General features: G+C 38.5%; 1 protein-coding gene across 3 annotated transcripts in view; it reads right to left on the bottom strand.

Moving 5' to 3' along the window:
- The window catches only part of EBLN1 (endogenous Bornavirus like nucleoprotein 1), a 38,054-nt gene extending 22,262 nt beyond the window's left edge, over window positions 1-15,792 (bottom strand). For 2 of the 3 annotated variants that reach the window (XM_055092474.3, XM_055092472.3), the window contains exon 1: window positions 14,460-15,792. The gene's annotated coding sequence lies outside the window, so the exon portion shown is untranslated. Of the gene's footprint in view, window positions 1-2,120; window positions 2,416-14,459 lie in introns of those variants that run through there. The other variant, XM_055092473.2, reaches the window with a different exon arrangement.
- Between the last annotated feature and the right edge of the window lie 1,975 nt (window positions 15,793-17,767).

Genomic DNA, 17,767 nt, shown 5'->3' on the forward strand with positions numbered 1-17,767 from the left:
CAAACTTTTGGAAGTGCACTTGAAATTTTTGAATTTGAAAAAACAATCTAGGAAATGCTTCTACAGAGTGTATGAGAAGTCTCATTTCATTAGACGATGCTGCTTTGTAATTGGTAATATTTTATGTACCTGTTAATGGGAACTAAAACTATCAGGTACTGGCTTTTCTTCTCCAAATACCAAACTGAGTGTCCTTTCCTCTGTTGTTTTTGTGACTATCCAGTTAGAACAGACTGCAACGGGTGTACCTCACTGCCCCATCATTCAATGTTTACTCTTCTGTTTAAAGTAATATTAGGAACGGTTCTACTCCTGTAAATCTCTTCAGCTCCAATATCTTTTCCTCACTTCAGTCATCATACTAGCATTTGACTTCTAACAAGAGAGATAATGAGAAACAGTCGATGAGAAAAACTAACTCAGAAAGGAATATTAACTCATTCTAGGCTAAAAAATTGTCTATGTAAGTACCACTATTGGTTTTAAAACTGTCTTCAAGCCTGGTTCTGTAGTTTTTAACATTTTACATAAAATGGCTGTTTCCACGGTTACTTAGCTCTGCCTTGTTTTCCCTCTCCACTTGAAACTACTTCAAAGGAGCATATAAATGTTTAAAATATTGAATGGACTCTGAACATTTTATTCCAATGGTATATATCAAGCACATCTTTTATGCAGAATGATCACTAACAAAAATAAGGGAGAAGAATGCATTGTCATCTAAATCTTTGTGATTATCTCATCTTAGGCCATAATATTTATGTTCAGTTTTTAAAGCCAAACTAAGCCCACTGGATTAATTTTAGAAACATACATTATCTTTTCTTAATTTTAAGATAACCCAAGATAAATGAGTCCTATAGCTTCATTAGCACTTGGGTCTTTATAAGTGCTAAAAGTAAAATGAACTGGGCATTTTACCCCTTTTTTTGTGTATTATACACAACTGAACTGCAAATTTACTTTTCCCAAGAATATGCCCTATCAATGGGGCTCATCTGTGCAGATTAATGGGCATATATATTTTATTTTCTACTTGGAGAGGAAGAGAGAAAAGCAAGAACATCTGTGCAAATAGGATTCACCTGTCGTAACAGGCAAGCCACAATGGACCACACTGATCTAACACCTTCCAGATACCATGAATCCAAGGCTTTCAGATAATATTCTTCCAGCTTCATCCCAACAGCATAGGCAACTCACAGGGTTGCCATTAGCAGGATTGTGCATGACCTGAATTCTTCTTCATTTCTGTATTTCAGAAGTATGGTGACGGAGTCGTTAAAAACGAAAAATCCAGTTAAAAAAATGTTTTTTAATAGCCGGGTATGGTGGCTCACACCTGTAATCCCAGCACTTTGGGAGGCTGAGGCGGGCAGGTCACCTGAGATCTGGAGTTCAAGACCAGCTGGCCAACATGGTGAAACTCCGTCTTTACTAAAAATACAAAATTAGCCAGGCGTGGTGGCAGGCGCCTGTAATCCCAGCTACTCGAGAGGCTGAGGCAGAAGAATCGCTTGAACCCGGAAGGTAGAGGTTGCAGTGAGCCAAGATCACACCATTGCACTCCAGCCAGGGTGACAAGAGCAAAAACTCCTTCTCAAAACAAAGAAAAAAAAAAAGTTTGGAATTGTTTTTTAAATCAAGCGAGTTACAGAAGTCATCCCAATAAGTGGAAGGTGGTGGCACCAGGAAATAAGTTAAAAGACAACACTACGCAGATGTCTCTAAGAGCAAGAGGAGAATTATGAAACCAATTCTCAAAACAAATACAAATCATATTTTACAACTGATTTATAAGTAAAAGTAAATCGAACCCTTCCAACCAGCCTCAAGCTTAAAACCACATTTCCTACTCACCAAAAGTATCCTTCTCATATAAAACTGGAGGACTAAGGTCAGTTATGTTTAACAAGCCAAAAGGAGCATCACAGAAACTAGCATTCGACTGGGCATGGTGGCTCACAACTAGTAATCCTAGCACTTTGAGAGGCTGAGGCAGGAGGATAGCTTGAGACCAGGACTTGAAGACCTGCTGGGGCAACATAGGAAGACCCCATCTTTACAAAAAATCCAAAAATTAGCTGGGTGTGGTGGTGTGTGCCTGTAGTCCCAGCTACCTGAGAAGCTGAGGCAGGAGGATCACTTGAGGCCGGGGAGGTTGAGGTTGCAGCTGCAGTCAGTTGTGATTATGCCACTGCACTTCAGCCTGGGTGACAGAGCAATACCTTATCTCAAAAAAAAAAAAAAAAAAAGGCAATCAGCATTAAGGTATATTAGCATATTTCTTTTTTATTATTTTTTTAAAATTGTATCACTTAGTTGGAAAATCTTGTGAAATTATTCAGATGATTATCTCTAAACAGACATGGTTTAAGAGAAAAGCTAAAGGGGGGCAAAATAATGCATCAATAATCTGCCTGGTGGGTTCAAACAAAAATTATATATATATTTTTTACTTTGTGAACCTCTCTTTTGTATATGAAAATACTTTCAAACCATTTTTATAGCTTTAATAATGCAGAGCTAAAATTTTAATCACTGCAGATCTCTTTAGTAGAAGAGTGTTATTTGCAAACAGTATCAATGATTTCATCTGGGTCCAGACCAATACAATCTTGGATCTAGCTAGAAATGGTTGGGGGGTGGAGGGGTGAGAAGGAGAACTTTAACTTTCTTCAGTATACTGGGGAAACTTCTGCTGAAAGACCTTATGGTTATCTCAGTAAATTGGCTAAGTTGTATCTCATTTTCCATCTCCTGACTACAACACTATTAGCATGGGAGCCACAGTGTTCAATTTTCCATGATGTGTTCACAGAAACAACTTGAGGCAACAGTTCTTTGCTATTCAATCTCTACAGTAAAAATGCTGATAAATTGGCAGTCCCGCCTATCTTTCTGAACTCAGCTATTAAAAATCAACATTAAAAATTTTAGAATAGATACAAATATCCTCTTGCCATTTGCTTCGAAATAAGAAAGTAAGCAGGTGCCCAAGGAAGACTTGACTCCTCAGCTGTGACTGCCAGAGGTTGTGGGTAGGGAATAGGCCGGTCAAACAATCCACTGAGGAACCCAGAGACACAGGGGAGAAAAAAACAGTGTGGAATGAATTCAACAAGGTAGGCAGATGGAGGAGGAAGAGCACTAAATATTGCATGATTCAGGGAAGTGCTCATTTATTTCCTCCTCTATAAAATTAATAATATTTGCCCTACCTAATTAATAAGCCTATCAGAAAATAACATGTGATTTATGTTTTTTCACCTCTAAAATGTTAGACAAATATGCCATTTAAAATTTTTTAACTCAGGCCAGACATGGTGACTCACACTTATAATCCAGCGTTTGGGGAGGCCAAGGTGGGAGGATTGCTTGAGGCCAGGGGTTCAGGACCAACCTGGACAACATAGCAAGACCCCGTCTCTACAAAATAATAATAATAATAATAAAATTAGCTAGGTTTGGTGGCACGTGCCTGTTGTCTTAGCTACTTGGGGAGCTGAGGCAAGACGCTGGCTTGAGCCCAGGAGTTTGAGGTTACAGTGAGGTATGACCATACCACTGCACTCCAGCCTGGGCAACAGAACAAGCCCCTGTCTCTAAAACAAACAAAGTTAAAGATGAACAGTTCTGTTTAAAATAAGTGAAAGAAAAAAAATCCTACTTCAATCAGAGGGTATGATTTCGATTAAGGTAAAGAATCTAAGCCTCTTGCATTAAGGTAAAGATGAGTTATTCAGGAAAAGCCACCAGACAGCATCACACACTTCCTGGTGGTCTCCAGGTGTTCCCAGCAGTGGCATAGAGGGCATAATATAAGGATGAAACCAGCCTGGGCAACATGGCAAAACCCCTTCTCTACCAAAAATACAAAAAGTTAGCCGGGTGTGGTGGTGCATGCTTGTAGTCCCAGCTACTCCAGAGGCTGAGGTGGGAGGATCCCTTGAGCCCAGGGAGACGGAGGTTGCAGTGAGACAAGATTGTGCCACTGCACTCCAGCCTAGGTGACAGAGTCAGACCTCATCTCAGAAAAAAAAAAAAAAAAGATGAAAACACTGCTCTCCATTTCCACAATTCCAGTAAAATTTCAGGTATGGGGGGTACAGACCAAATGCCCCAGAAATGGCTCCCTCCTTGCTACCTTGAATTAAAGGCAACTAACTCATGAAGACAGTTGTTCCTAGTAAAAAGTTGGTACTCAGCGCCCTGTTCATTCAACAAATAGTTGTTGCATCATTATAATTTTGAAAACATATAAACATTATCTTTGGGATTTATAGGTATGGGTGCTGATCTAGATTTTAAGCAAACTTTATATAAAACCCATATTTGAAAAAAAAAGTTTTTGTAGAATTACGGAATGATTCACCTTAGAATAGTGTAAATAGCAAGTGCTCTCGTGTATTTACAGTATGATTCCACCGAAAGGATGATTTTAAAATATGAAATCACAGGAATCAAGTACTCGCCCAGTGCCTGGAATTTATGGGGTATAGAAAAAGTTGGTTTATTTTCCCTGTGGCTCTTTCAGGTCATTATTCCTCATCTAGCAGCCCAAGTTTCCTCTTCTTTTATTTCTTATCTGTGGTCAGTCGCATGGATTCGACTTCTGCAATGTCTCTCAACTTTAGCTTTGTCCTCTCCTTCTCACCCCCATTCACACCACTCAATATTAACCCAATACATTCCACGTACCTGCTTCCCTGCCATAACCTAAACTCCAACAAATGTGTACCAAAAATAATACAGCATAATAGATAGCATATATAATGCACATTTACTGTTAGACCCTGTGCTAAATACGACACAGGCATCATTTTTCTCTCACCTACTCTGTAAGACAGTACTATGTTATGTCTGCGGATAAGGACATGATGGCTTACAATGGTTTAAATTTTAACTTTAAATCTGTTTAAACTTCAAATAAGTATCCCAAAGTACCACTTGCTCTGTCTTGCTTTTTTTGTTCATCCCGCTACTTGGAACACCCGCTCATCTATCTCACCTACTAAAATCTTATTCCTCCTTTAACTTTATCCTCATCCTCTATGAAACCTTTCCTGCTCTCACCAACTAGATGTAATCTTTCCTTCTTGTAAACCCTCTCCCACTTTTTACTTCTCCAAATCTCACATTATATTATAACCATTTCTGTGCTTAATTCCCCCTTCTAATTTGTGTATTCCTTGAGGTTAGAAACATTATTCATCTTTAAACTTACCGTAGCACTTGACTTGGTCAATTATAAAATGTGTTGGATAATTGAAAATTGATAAGTGAAAATAAAGGAACTATGTTAAATATTTTTTATGAAAAACCATTGCAGTCAGCCAGGCATGGTGGCTCATGCCTATAATCCCAGCACTTTGGGAGGCTGAGGCGGGCTGATCACCTGAGGTCAGGAGTTCAAGACCAGCCTGGCCAACATGGCGAAACCCCGTCTCTACTAAAAATACAAAAATTAGCCAGGTGTGGTGGTGCATGCCTGTAATCCCACCTACTCGGGAGGCTGAGGCAGGAGAATCACTTGAACCTGGGAGGCGGAGGTTGCAGTGAGCCGAGATCATGCCACTGCACTCCAGCCTCGGCAACAAACCAAGACTCCATCTCAAAAAAAAAAAAGAAAAGAAAAGAAAAGAAAAGAAAAGAAAAGAAAAGAAAAGAAAAGAAAGCCAGTGCACTTTACAGGTTCCTAATATGAAGCGGACCAAAAAATTGGCACAAGAGTTTATCAAGGGAGACTTTAAGGAATCCCAAGTTGGTCAAAGAAAAGACTAATAAAAATCCAAATCAGTTATTTGTTAAAAAAAAAAAAAACTTTTTAAAGAAAGTTTTTGAGTTTTTAAAGTTCAAAGTACTGCTATTCCTGAAGGTGATTTTATAATAGCATCATTAAGACTAAAGTGATTTTCTAGATTTATTTATTTAACAAACACTTTGTACAACACTTTATGTTAGACACTGTTGAAAGTCATTTTCAAATATTTACTCATTTAAATTTCATAACAACCTGTGAGGTAGGTTTCAGTATTATTATCCCTCTTTTACAGGTAAGGAAATTTAGAAGTTATGTAACTTACTCATGATCACACAGCTAGTGACAGAGCAAGGAATCAAACCCAGGCATCCTTCTCTAGACTTCTCTCTAAACCACTGGGCCATACTCTATTTTTTTAAATTATAGAATAACTCTTATGTACTATATGGTTAAATATTTTAAAACAATTTTGAAACGTTAAAAATCTTCCATTCATTTCAAATGTGTTAATTTTGACATAATTTCAGGCTTAAAAGTTGAAAGAATAGTACAAAGAATTCAACCAAATTCCCTAAATATTGTCGTTACTCTTTTGTCTTTCTTTCTCAATATGTACGACTTTTTTTTTCTGATCTGTTCTGATCTTTTTAATGAACTGTTGGATTTGGTTAGCTAATATTTTGTTGAGGATTTTTGCATCTATGTTCATCAGGGAGATTGGCCTGTACTTTCCTTTATTTGTGTCTGTCCTTTTCTGGTTTTGGTATCAGGTAATGCTGTTCTCACAAAATGAGTTTGGAAGAATTCCAACCTTCTCAATTTTTTGGAACAGTTTGAAAAGATTGGTATTAGTTTCTTTTTTTTTTTTTTTTTCAGGAGTTTCGCTCTGTTTCCCAGGCTGGAGTGCAACAGCATGATCTCAGCTCATTGCAACCTCCACCTCCCAGGTTCAAGCGATTCTCCTGCCTCAGCCTCTAGAGTAGCTGGGATTAAAGGCACCCACCACCATGCCCAGCTAAGTTTTTGTATTTTTAGTAGAGACAGGGTTTCACCATGTTGGTCAGGCTGGTCTAGAACTCCTGACCTCAAGTGATCCGCCGGCCTCAGCCTCCCAAAATGCTGGGATTACGGGCGTGAGCCACCGTGCCTGGCATAGTATTGGTTTCTTAAGTATTTGGTAAAATTCAGCAGTGAAGGCATCAGGTCCTGGAATTTGAGGGAGACTTTTTGATAAGAGGCTTTTTATTACTGATTCAATCTTGTTACCTGCTGGTCTAGTAATGAGACCAACCTGCTATTGGATCTTCATGATTCAATCTTGGTAGATTCAATGATTCAATCATGATTCTTCAGATGTATTCATGAAGAAATAAGAATGTTTAGATCTATTGGTCCATTCAGATTTTCTGTTTCTTCCTGATTCAGTCTTGGTAGGTTGTATGTGTCCAGGAATTTATCCATTTCTTTTAGATCTTCCCATTTTTGGTTTATAGTTGTTCATAAGTCTCATAATCCTTTTGTATTTCTGTGGTATCAGTTGTAATATCTCCTTTTTCATCTCTGATTTTATTTATTTGAGTCTCCTCTTTTTTTTCTTAGTCTAGATAAAGGTTTGTCGATTTTGTTTATCTTTTCAAAAAACAACTCCTTATTTCAATGATCCTTTGTATTGTGATTTTTAGTCTCTATCTTGTTTATTTCTGATCTAATCTTTGTTACCTTTTTCCTTCTACTAATTTTATGTTGAGTTTGTTCTTGTTTTTCTAATTCCTTGAAAGGCAAGGTTAGATTGTTTGAGATCTTTCAGTTTTTTTGATGAAGGTGTTTATGTTATAAATATACTCAGAACTGCTTTTGCTGTATTCTATAGGCTCTGGTATATTGTGATTCCATTTTCATTTGTCTCAAGAAATGTTTTAATTTCTTTTTTAATTTCTTCATTGACTCATTGGTTATTCAGGAGCACGTTGTTTAATTTTAATGTATTTGTAGAGTTTTCAAAGTGCTTCCTGTTATTGACTTCTAATTTTATGTCATTGTAGTCAGAAGAGATACTTGATATAATTTCAATTCTTTGAAATTTGTTCAGACTTGTTTTATGGACAAACATATGAACTATCCTGGAGAAAGCTCCATGTGTTGATGAAAAGAATGTGTATTCTGCAGCTGTCGGGTGACATGTTCTACAGATGTCTGTTAGGTTCATTTGGTCTTTGGTGCAATTCAAGCCTGATGTCTCTTTGTTGATTGTTTTTGTCTGATAATCTGTCCATCACTGAAAGTTGGGTGTTGAAATCCCCTACTATTATTGTATTGCAATCTATCTCTCCCTTTAAGTCTAATAGTATTTGCTTTATATATTTGGGTGCTTTTTTCATGATCTGTTTGAAAGTAAATTGCAGACATGATATCCTCTAAATACTTCAGTGTGTTTTCTAAATTAATGTATTATTTTACATAACCACAGTACAATGATCAAAGTAAGGACTTTTTTTTTGGTGGTGGGGATGAAGTTTTGCTTTGTCACCCAAGCTGGAGTGCAATGGCATGATCTTGGCTTACTGCAACCTCTGCCTCCCGGGCTCAAGCAATTCTCCTGTCTCAGCCTCCCAAGTAGCTGGGATTCCAGGTGTGTGCCACCATGCCTAGCTAATGTTTTTGTGTTTTTAGTAGAGATGGGGTTGGTCTTGAACTCCTGACCTCAAGTGATCCACCTGCCTTGGCCTCCCAAAGTGCTGGTATTATAGGCCTGAGCCACTGTGCCTGGCCTAAAGTTAAGATCTTGACATGGATACAGCATTATTAGAACTAGGTCCCAGTCCCAAGTACAGACCTTCAGATTTCACTAGTTTTTCCCATGAGTTCCTTTGTTAAAAAAAAAAAAAAAAAAAAAATCCAGGACCATTATTTGCATTTAGTTGTCATGTCCTTCACTCTTCTTTAATCTATAACAATTCCTGGGTCTCTCTTTCTTTCTGTATCTCTCTTACTTACTATCATGATGTTGACATTTCTGAGGAGTACAGGCCAGTTGTTTTGTAGAATGTCCCTAAACGTCAGGTTGTCTGGTGTTTCCTCATGATTAAATTCAGGTTAGGCACCTTTGCTACCTCTATTGAACACATTTAGCGAACTGGATATTGCAACGTCAATCTGAAACAATGGCAAAATGAAAAAGGAGGCTACAACAACCACAAAGAGGTGTGTGATGCTAATCATGAGTTTGACAGAAGCAGAACTTCTCAGTATTCCTCAACTTCATACAATAAGAATAGTCCCAATTATAACAGTCAAATTAGTAATATTCTTGAAATAATAATTAAATTTTTTATTTTAAAATTCCGAACTGTATCTCTTTCTCTCTCTCTCATATTCCAGGTACATATTCACCAGATATTTCTTATCTGCCATTTCATCTCCTGAGAAATACGCATCAGAAAGGAGAACAACTATTGTATAAAATTGGTTCTTATTCTTTGGTGAGATGGAGCCCTCGATGAATGGTCATTGAGTTTTGTGGTTTGAAAACCAACTCCTTTTACATTTGGTTATGAAAACCCGAGTTTTTCATACCTGTTAACCTCTTGGTAAGCTGATAAACCTGTATTTCTGAAACTGCAAAACTGAGACTCACGGGAAGCCACTGGGGTATATCAAGCTTTACAAGTGTTCCTCCTCTTATCCTGGGTTGCCTTTCACAAAACAGTTCCTAAGCATGACCAATAAGACATAGGAAGCAGAGAATTTTCATAAATTTAGCACTGTCTAAATAATCAGAAAGATCAAAAATCCTTTCAGAGTTGACAGAGGGTTCCTGTATAATTCAGCAAGTGACCTCAATAGAAACATTGTGCCACAGGCTTCCCTTTGGCAAAACCAGAAAAGAATTTGTGATTGTTTACTTAGAGAAAAAATATTTTCTTATGAGCTAAAGAGCCAAATACAACCGTCTATGGCATTTCCAAGAGAACCACTTTTCGCCTTCATGAGAGCTTCATCATGCTACCATATCTCCTTATCTAGAGAATATTTTAAAGACATTTTTAAAATTAAGAGTGTCAGTAACCAAAACACAAAGACTATAAATTGAATTAAGAGATGCCATGGTCCTACAGTCAAGAGATTTTTCATTATGGGAATCCTTGCATTTAAAGTAGAGGAATTTTAAATCCTTTGTCTAAGTCTACAGGATATAATAAATACATATTTTTTCTAAAATTAATAATTCGAAGGGTTTTGCATGAAATTGAAGACTAACTTTTAAATTAAACTAGTATTATGCATTCTAATAATTGAATGCTTCAATTCATAATTGACTTTTTAAGCTATTTCATAGAATACAGTGAGAAAGAGATTGCCAAAGCCCACATCATCAACATAAGTAGGATTCTATAAACGAGACCTGCAGATGAGTATTTAAATTTAGGTTTATGCATACAATTTAGTTATTTTAGATGGGGTTGATGCAGAGATTTTTTTTTCCAACGAGAGATGAAAGAAAACCCAGAACTGAATTGCCCACAAGTCTTTTGAGTTATGAAGTAATTTGAGAATAGAAATTTCTTCTATGTAATTCACCTTTTCATTCTGGGATTATAGTTGTGGTACTAGAATAAGCATGAGCATATTGTTCAATGGAGTAGAATTGGGAGTCCCTACATCTATGGCCAATGTATTTCAACAAGGGCACTAAGACAATTTAAGAGGAAAAGAGGAGTCTTTTCAACAAATGGTGCTGGGACAACTACATGTACACATGCAAAGAATGAAATTGGATCCCTAACTCACACCATATACAAAAATTAACTCAAAATGGATCAAAAACCCAAATGTAAAACCTAAAGCCATAAAACTCTTAGAAAAAATACAGACCTTAATTTTTGTGATCTTGGATTGGGTAATGGATTCTTAGATATGACAACAAAAACACAACCAACAAAAGAAAAAATAAAGTGGACATGGACATCACCAAAATTAAAAACTTTTATGCTTCAAAATATACTAACAAGAAAGTGAAAATACAAACCACAGAATTGAAGAAAATATTTGCCTATCATATATCTGATATGGTTCTAACATCCAGAATGTATAAAGAATTCTTAAAATGCAACAATAAAAAGAAAAATAATCAGTTTTTAAGTGGGAAAAGGATTTGTAGACATTCCTCTAAAGAAGATATACAAATGGCAAATAAACACATGGAAAAAATGCTCAATATCATTAGTCATTAGGGAAATGTAAATCAAATCACAATGAGGTGTCCCTTCATATCAATGAGGATGGCAACAATAAAAAAGATGGACAATAACTAGTGTTGGCCAGGACATGGATAAATTGGAACTCTTATACAGTGCTGGTGGGAATACAGAGTGATGCAGCCACTCAGAAAAGCAACTGGTAGCTCCTCAAGATGTCAAACATTGAGTCATCATATGGCCACACAGAAAAGTTTCTGTAATGTCCATGCAGGACATACAGTACTGTCCATAGCAGCATAATTCATAATAGCAAAAAAATGGAAACAATGCAAATGTCCATCAATTGATGAATAAACAAAATCTGATACATCCAATTAATGGAATATTATTTAGCCATAAAAAGGAACAAAGTATTGATACATGGTGTAAGATGGATGAATCTTGAAAACATTATGCTAACTTTTTTTATGGTTAAACATTATGCTTAAGAGAAAGCAGCCAGACACAAAAGGGCATATATTATATGATGCCACTCGTATGAAATGTACAGTATAGTAAATATATAGAGATAGAAAGCAGTAGCCAGAAACTGGGGTAATGGGGAATGGGGAATGAGGGCATGAGGGTGTTTTTTAGGGTGATGAAAACATGCTGGAATTAGTGATGATGGTTACATGAGTCTGTAAATACACTGACTTGTACACTTTAAATCGATAAATTTTATGGTATGTGAATTACATCTTAATAACCATAAATACATTTTAAAATAAAGCATTACTAGCATAGAAACAAAGACACAGAGAATTAGCTGAATTTCCCAAAGTTAGCAGCAGAACCTGCATTCTGATTTGCAAATCCATGTATTTTAATCTATTCTTCACTGTGATTAGCTGCACCTAACCCAATTCCCATAGTGAAACTCTCATCTGGTTTCCGGTTAATTACTGAGGTTTTAGACCCAGCATAGTAGCTCATGACTGTAATCCCAGCACTTTGGGAGGCCAAGGCAGACGGATCACTTGAGGCTAGAAGTTCAAGACCAGCCTGGGCAACATAGCAGGACTCCATCTCTACAAAAAAATTAAAAATTAGCTGGGCAGGCTGGGCATGGTGGCTCATGCCTATACTCCAAGCACTTTGGAAGGCCTAGGTGGGCAGATTGCTTGAATCCAGGAGTTCGAGACTAGCCTGGGCAACATGGTGAAATCCCATCTCTACTAAAAAATGCAAAAATTAGCCACATATGGTGGCAAGTGCATGTAGCCTCAGCTACTCGAGGGGGCTGAGGTGAGAGGATCACTTGAGCCTGGGAGATCAAGGCTGCAGTGACCGAAGACCATGCCACTGCACTCCAGTCTGGGCAACAGAAGGAGATCCTATCTCAAAAAAAAAAAAAAAAAAATTAGTTGGCTATGATGGACTGCACTTGTAGTCCCAGCTGCTCAGGAAGCTGAGGCAGGAGGATCCCTTGAGCCCAGGGGTTAGAGGCTGCAGCAGAGAGCCATGATTACATCAGTGCACTCTAGCCTGGGTGACACAGCAAGACCCTGTCTCTAAAAAAAAGAAAAAGAAAAAAAAAGAAATTGAAATTGTATGTCAAATCTATTGGAAAGTATTTCCCTGCTTACTCACTGTGTAAACTTCAGTTTACTTGAGATCCAAATTTACTCCTACATCATCAGTTTACTTAGGATCAACTTTTAAGTGAATTAGTAGACATTTACTGAGTACCTCCATGTGCCCAGTACTATGGCCATTGTTCAAAATGCTGAACTCAAGCTCAGTAAGTCAGGAAACTAGAAATACAGGTTGAGAAATCACTGGTCTACAGGTGATAGTTAAATTGGATGAAATTGCTCAGGAAGAACACGCAGAGGGAGGAGAGGAGCTAGGCTGGAAGCCAGCGCACCTGGACGTTTCGAAGCATCAGAAACCACCTACCAGTGACAGGTGCTGATAGGAAGTGATTAGTGAATGAGAGAGGTGAGAGAAAGTTATCCCACCTTATATTAAGCCTTACACCTTATCACAGTGCATTGGTTTTGTTTGTTTGACATGGCTGTCTCCCTTGTTAATCCCTGAGATTCAGGGATTCTGACTTGCTCTATTGCAAAAAAGGTATTTAGATAAGTCACCAGGGCCCTCCAAATTGTAAGATTCCATAGATTTTCTCCACTCCTTATTTAATCACTGCATTGCGTTTGATACTGTTAACCAGTACATATCTCATTGTTTGTTACAATGTGGGCATAAAAATGGTGCTCCTCTCTTGGAAGCCCAGAAAGAACAGCTGCTTTGAACATAAGGCTGAACTGGCATGGCACAGAATCCTCACACTGTGTGCTACTGCCTCTCCCCTACCCCCTCCTCCTCCCCGCAGTCCCCCACACCTTGCCCTCCACTGTCTCCCCTGCAGAACCAATTCCTTGCATAGCTCTTTGTGATGCTGCCTCTCTGAGGCTCTATCCAGGGGGTGCCACCACAAACGAAAAAGAAAGACCCAGGGTCTCTATTGAACAGAACAACAGTAGGGGAAGAGTCTTGGCTCCACCCAAAACATATCACTTTACACAAGCTTCATGATACCTGTCCTGGCTCTGTCTCCTAGGCAGGACCCTGCCCTTTCTTGGCTCTCTAAACATGATGTACTCATTATAATATTTTTTATAAGGAATCCAGACCAATCATGGTGGCTCATGCCTGTAATCCCAGTGCTCTGGAAGGCTGAGGCAGGAGGATTGCTTGAGGCCAGGAGCTCAAGATCAGCCTGGGCAACATAGTGAGACCCCATCTCTACAAAAATTAAAATTAAAAGAAAATTGACCATCACATATGGGCATGCTTCTTTCTATTCTACACTCATCCTGAGCCATTTCGTCTACTCTTATGTTGTCAGCCCTAATCTATATATTCATAATTAACATATTTTTCAGATCTGCTCCTGAGCTCCAATGCCCTATATCCATCTCATCCTTGCACGTCTCAAATTCAGCATGCCAAAAAATGTTATTCTTTCTCCCAAAGATATGTTTTTTCAACATGTCTGCTATCATATACCCTTTAACCCAAGCCGACAGTCTAGGAATCAACCTATCTCTTTCTTTCTCTCCAAAAACCAATTGATAAGGAAATCCTCCTCTCCATTCTACCTCCATAACATATTTTAGATCCAGCAGCATGCTCATTAGTATGTCTCATTTTATATCCCCATCACTTCTCTCCTAAATGACTACCACTAACTTATGGTCTCCTTACCTCCCACCATGCCTTTACTCCAATCTACAGAAAGATGGCGCTTTCTCAAATACAAAATCAAATATTTAATTCACCAGATGAAAAATCTTTAGCGACCTATACCATGGTTATCAGGTCACCCTGGGACACCACAGGGAACAAACTCACAAGGTTGCTGTGGGATATTTTAAATGTTTGAGAGAAATACAGCCCCACCTATCAAACACCACACAAATGACCACTAATATGTTGTTTAGACTTACCTACTTAACGAATGGAATTGTGAAGTATGTCTTCTGGCTGAGGGCACCATGAACAAATTACGAAGATGCTACAGATGCAGTGAGCTGGAAAGTTTGGGAACCTATGACCTACCAAACATCTTCAAGCCTCCTACGTTGGCATGGACTCATCTTTACCTACTGCTCCAGCCTTGTTTTGATCCTTACTGTGCCTTTCTTTTCCCCCTAGTCCTACACTACAGCCAAGCAGACAGGCTTGGATCTCCCCAAATACGTCCTTCTTGCCATCCTGATTGGTTAGGCCCTGAAACCTAAGAGAGTAGGGACGTGGAGCTCCCGGAGTCTAGGTGTGAGACCAGGTGCCCTTCATGGAACACAGATGAAGTAGATAAACCAGGAAGGGCATTCCAGAATTCTCATGCCTGATGGATTCTGTTTGAGTCGGATTCTACATGGATTCTACATGAGTTGGATTCTAATCTGAAGTTTGAAAAAAAAAAAAAAGGTTGAACATTCCTGGGAATTCCATGCATATTTGTCAGGCCAAGGGAAGGGAGGAGGCCAGCTCCGTCATCCCTACCCTGCTTGTGATTTTCTACAGAGGTCTGTATTATTCCAGGGGAGGAGGCAAAGAGACAACCAACCAGGAAAGTGAGATTGCTTTTATTAATGGCTGTATCACCCCTGTCCTTCCCTGAAAAGAGACATCACACCTGAGATCCAGAAATGGCTGCTCCTTTCTTTGTACCCCATTTTATCTCATTCATCATTCTAAGCCCGGCATGGTGGCTCATGCCTGTAATCCCAGCACTTTGGGAAGTCAATGTGGGAAGGCCGCTTGAGCTCAGGAATTCAAGACAAGCCTGGCCAACTTAGCAAGACCCCATTTCTACAAAAGATAAAATAATTAGCCTGCATAGTTCCAACTACTCAGGAGGCTGAGGCAAGAGGATTGCTTGAGCCAGGGAGCCCGAGGTTATAGTGAGCTATAATCATGCCACTGCACTCCAGGCTGGGTGACAGAGTAAGACCCTGTCAAAAAAAAAAAAAAAAACCACAAAACATATTATTCATTTATTTTGAGACAAAGTTTTGCTCTTGTTGCCCAGGCTGCAGTGCAATGGCGTGATCTCAGCTCACTGCAATCTCTGCCTCCTGGGTTCAAGCAATTCTCCTGCCTCAGCCTCCCAGTCACTGGGATTACAGGTGCCTGCCACCACGCCCAGCTAATTTTTGTTATTTTTTAGTAGAGACGGGGTTTCACCATGTTGGCCAGGCTAGTCTCAAACTCCTGACCTCAGGTGATCCACCCGCCTCAGCCTCCCAAAGTGCTGAGATTACAGGCATGAGCCACCACACCCGGCCCATGAAACGTAATTTTATCACAGTATCTATAACATTCTTTTGCACTTATTTATTCACCTGTCTGCCCCACTAGGCTATAAACTTGTGAAGGTTCAGGACCATGCATGACTCATTTTTTCATTCTCTTTGCCCAGCAGAGTGACTAATACACAGTAAGTGATGAGTGGGTATTTGATGAATACATAAATTTCAAAAAGGGTGTGGCTAAGCCCCACAAAAAGTTCAAGTAAGTTAGAAAATAAACACTGTCCATTGGATGAAAAAGTTCAGAAGTCACTGATGACATTACTCAAAGATATTTTAAGGGAGTGATGGCTTTCAGGGAGATGTAGCTGACAGTGTTTACTGCCTACCCAAAAACCATTCCTCTGTTTCTTCTTTGCTTAACTGAATTCCAGTTTGATTTAGGCATTGAGCAAATTCCCTTTGATGTGGAAATGTGGGCCTGTACCCCAGATAAAGGGTGATAATATGTCCCAGTTCTGGCTAATATGATGTAAGAGGAAATCCTTTGGTGGGGCATTTTGGAAAATATTATACTTCCTTGACGTGAGTAAGACTCACCAAGAACAAATTTTCTGCTGCCTTCCCACCCAGCAGTCAGTGTGGTTTTTGTACTTACGGCAGCCATTTTGCAACTATGATATGAAGGTCAACTGAATCACAAAGCTGATATCACTGAACCCCCAAGAAAACACTAGCAACTCTTTATCTACAGACTTCTTGTCACATAAGAAAAATAAGCCTCTGTGTTAGCTGGGTTGTCTGTTACATTCTAACTGATATAAGAAGAGAGAAAAGAGAGACAAACGAGAGACCACTGTTCTTAGTGAATATATTACAACTAGTACAGTTTGGTGGCTGCAGGATACAGAGTTTGTTTGGTAATTTTGGAAAGAGGCTGGAAATGGAAAAGCAATGGGTTACAGGGGCTTCTAATGCCAATGAAGAGAAAGGCTTTAATTTTGTTGGCAATAGGGGGCTATAGAGGTTTTGGGGTAATGTTTTGGAACTTTAAGAAGAGTGCTTTGGCAGAAATCAGCAGGGTCTATATGTGCCCAAAGAGTGATGCCTCAGAAGCAATGCATTTGGCATAATCATATTGGTATTGTCCACCACGAGAATCACTTGGTATACAAACCTGCCTCACTCAGTTCACACTGAATAAGCAAAACAATAACCACTTGGCTTCATGATGCTTTTCGACCTAAAATAAACACAAGGTAACAAAGCAAATGAAATGTTACATCTTTCCAGTGCTCCATATGAATAATCCCTGTGGAAGTTATAAGTAAACAAAACTTCTGTTCATAAAAAGTATCAATGACAGATGTAAATACTGTATAAACTCCTGCCATATAAAAGGAGAAAATGAGATCTCATATATCCTTCCACAATACCAATTCCTGACACTTAGCACAACAAATTAGACACACTTAATAATTATTACACACTAGGCCTGAGATTATTCAATAGTTTTTTAACCGTGTTTCTATAATGGTGTGGAGGTTTTTGTTTGCTCACTTTTTAAAAACATTTTTCACGATTTCATTATAGGAGAATAAATGCTCTTATACATAGTCATAGTTTCAAATATGTTTCTGTTCTTCTCATTTAAATCTACTCAGAAAACAAGCTTACAACAGAAGCCAAACTAGGAAAATCTCTGCTGTGAGTATCATATAATATTCAAACACTGCCCAGGAAAAACACTGGGGAATGGTGTTTTCTTTGCCATCAAAGAAAAGCACGTGAACACCATCTTACAAGATTATTATTGACTAAGGAAAAGAAATGTGTCATTTGTTCATTCTTTAGACTAGGAATTGATGTTAGAGATTTTTAAATAAATTATAACAAGCTTTTAACAATCTACAAAGAACAAAAAGTGTTAATGTCTTCCCATAGTTGCCTCTGATCTTTTTATAAAGAATTGCTGTGGGCTGGGCGCAGTGGCTCATGCC

The sequence above is a fragment of the Pan paniscus genome, chromosome 8 (assembly GCF_029289425.2).
Source record: "Pan paniscus chromosome 8, NHGRI_mPanPan1-v2.0_pri, whole genome shotgun sequence".
Taxonomy (NCBI): domain Eukaryota; kingdom Metazoa; phylum Chordata; class Mammalia; order Primates; family Hominidae; genus Pan; species Pan paniscus.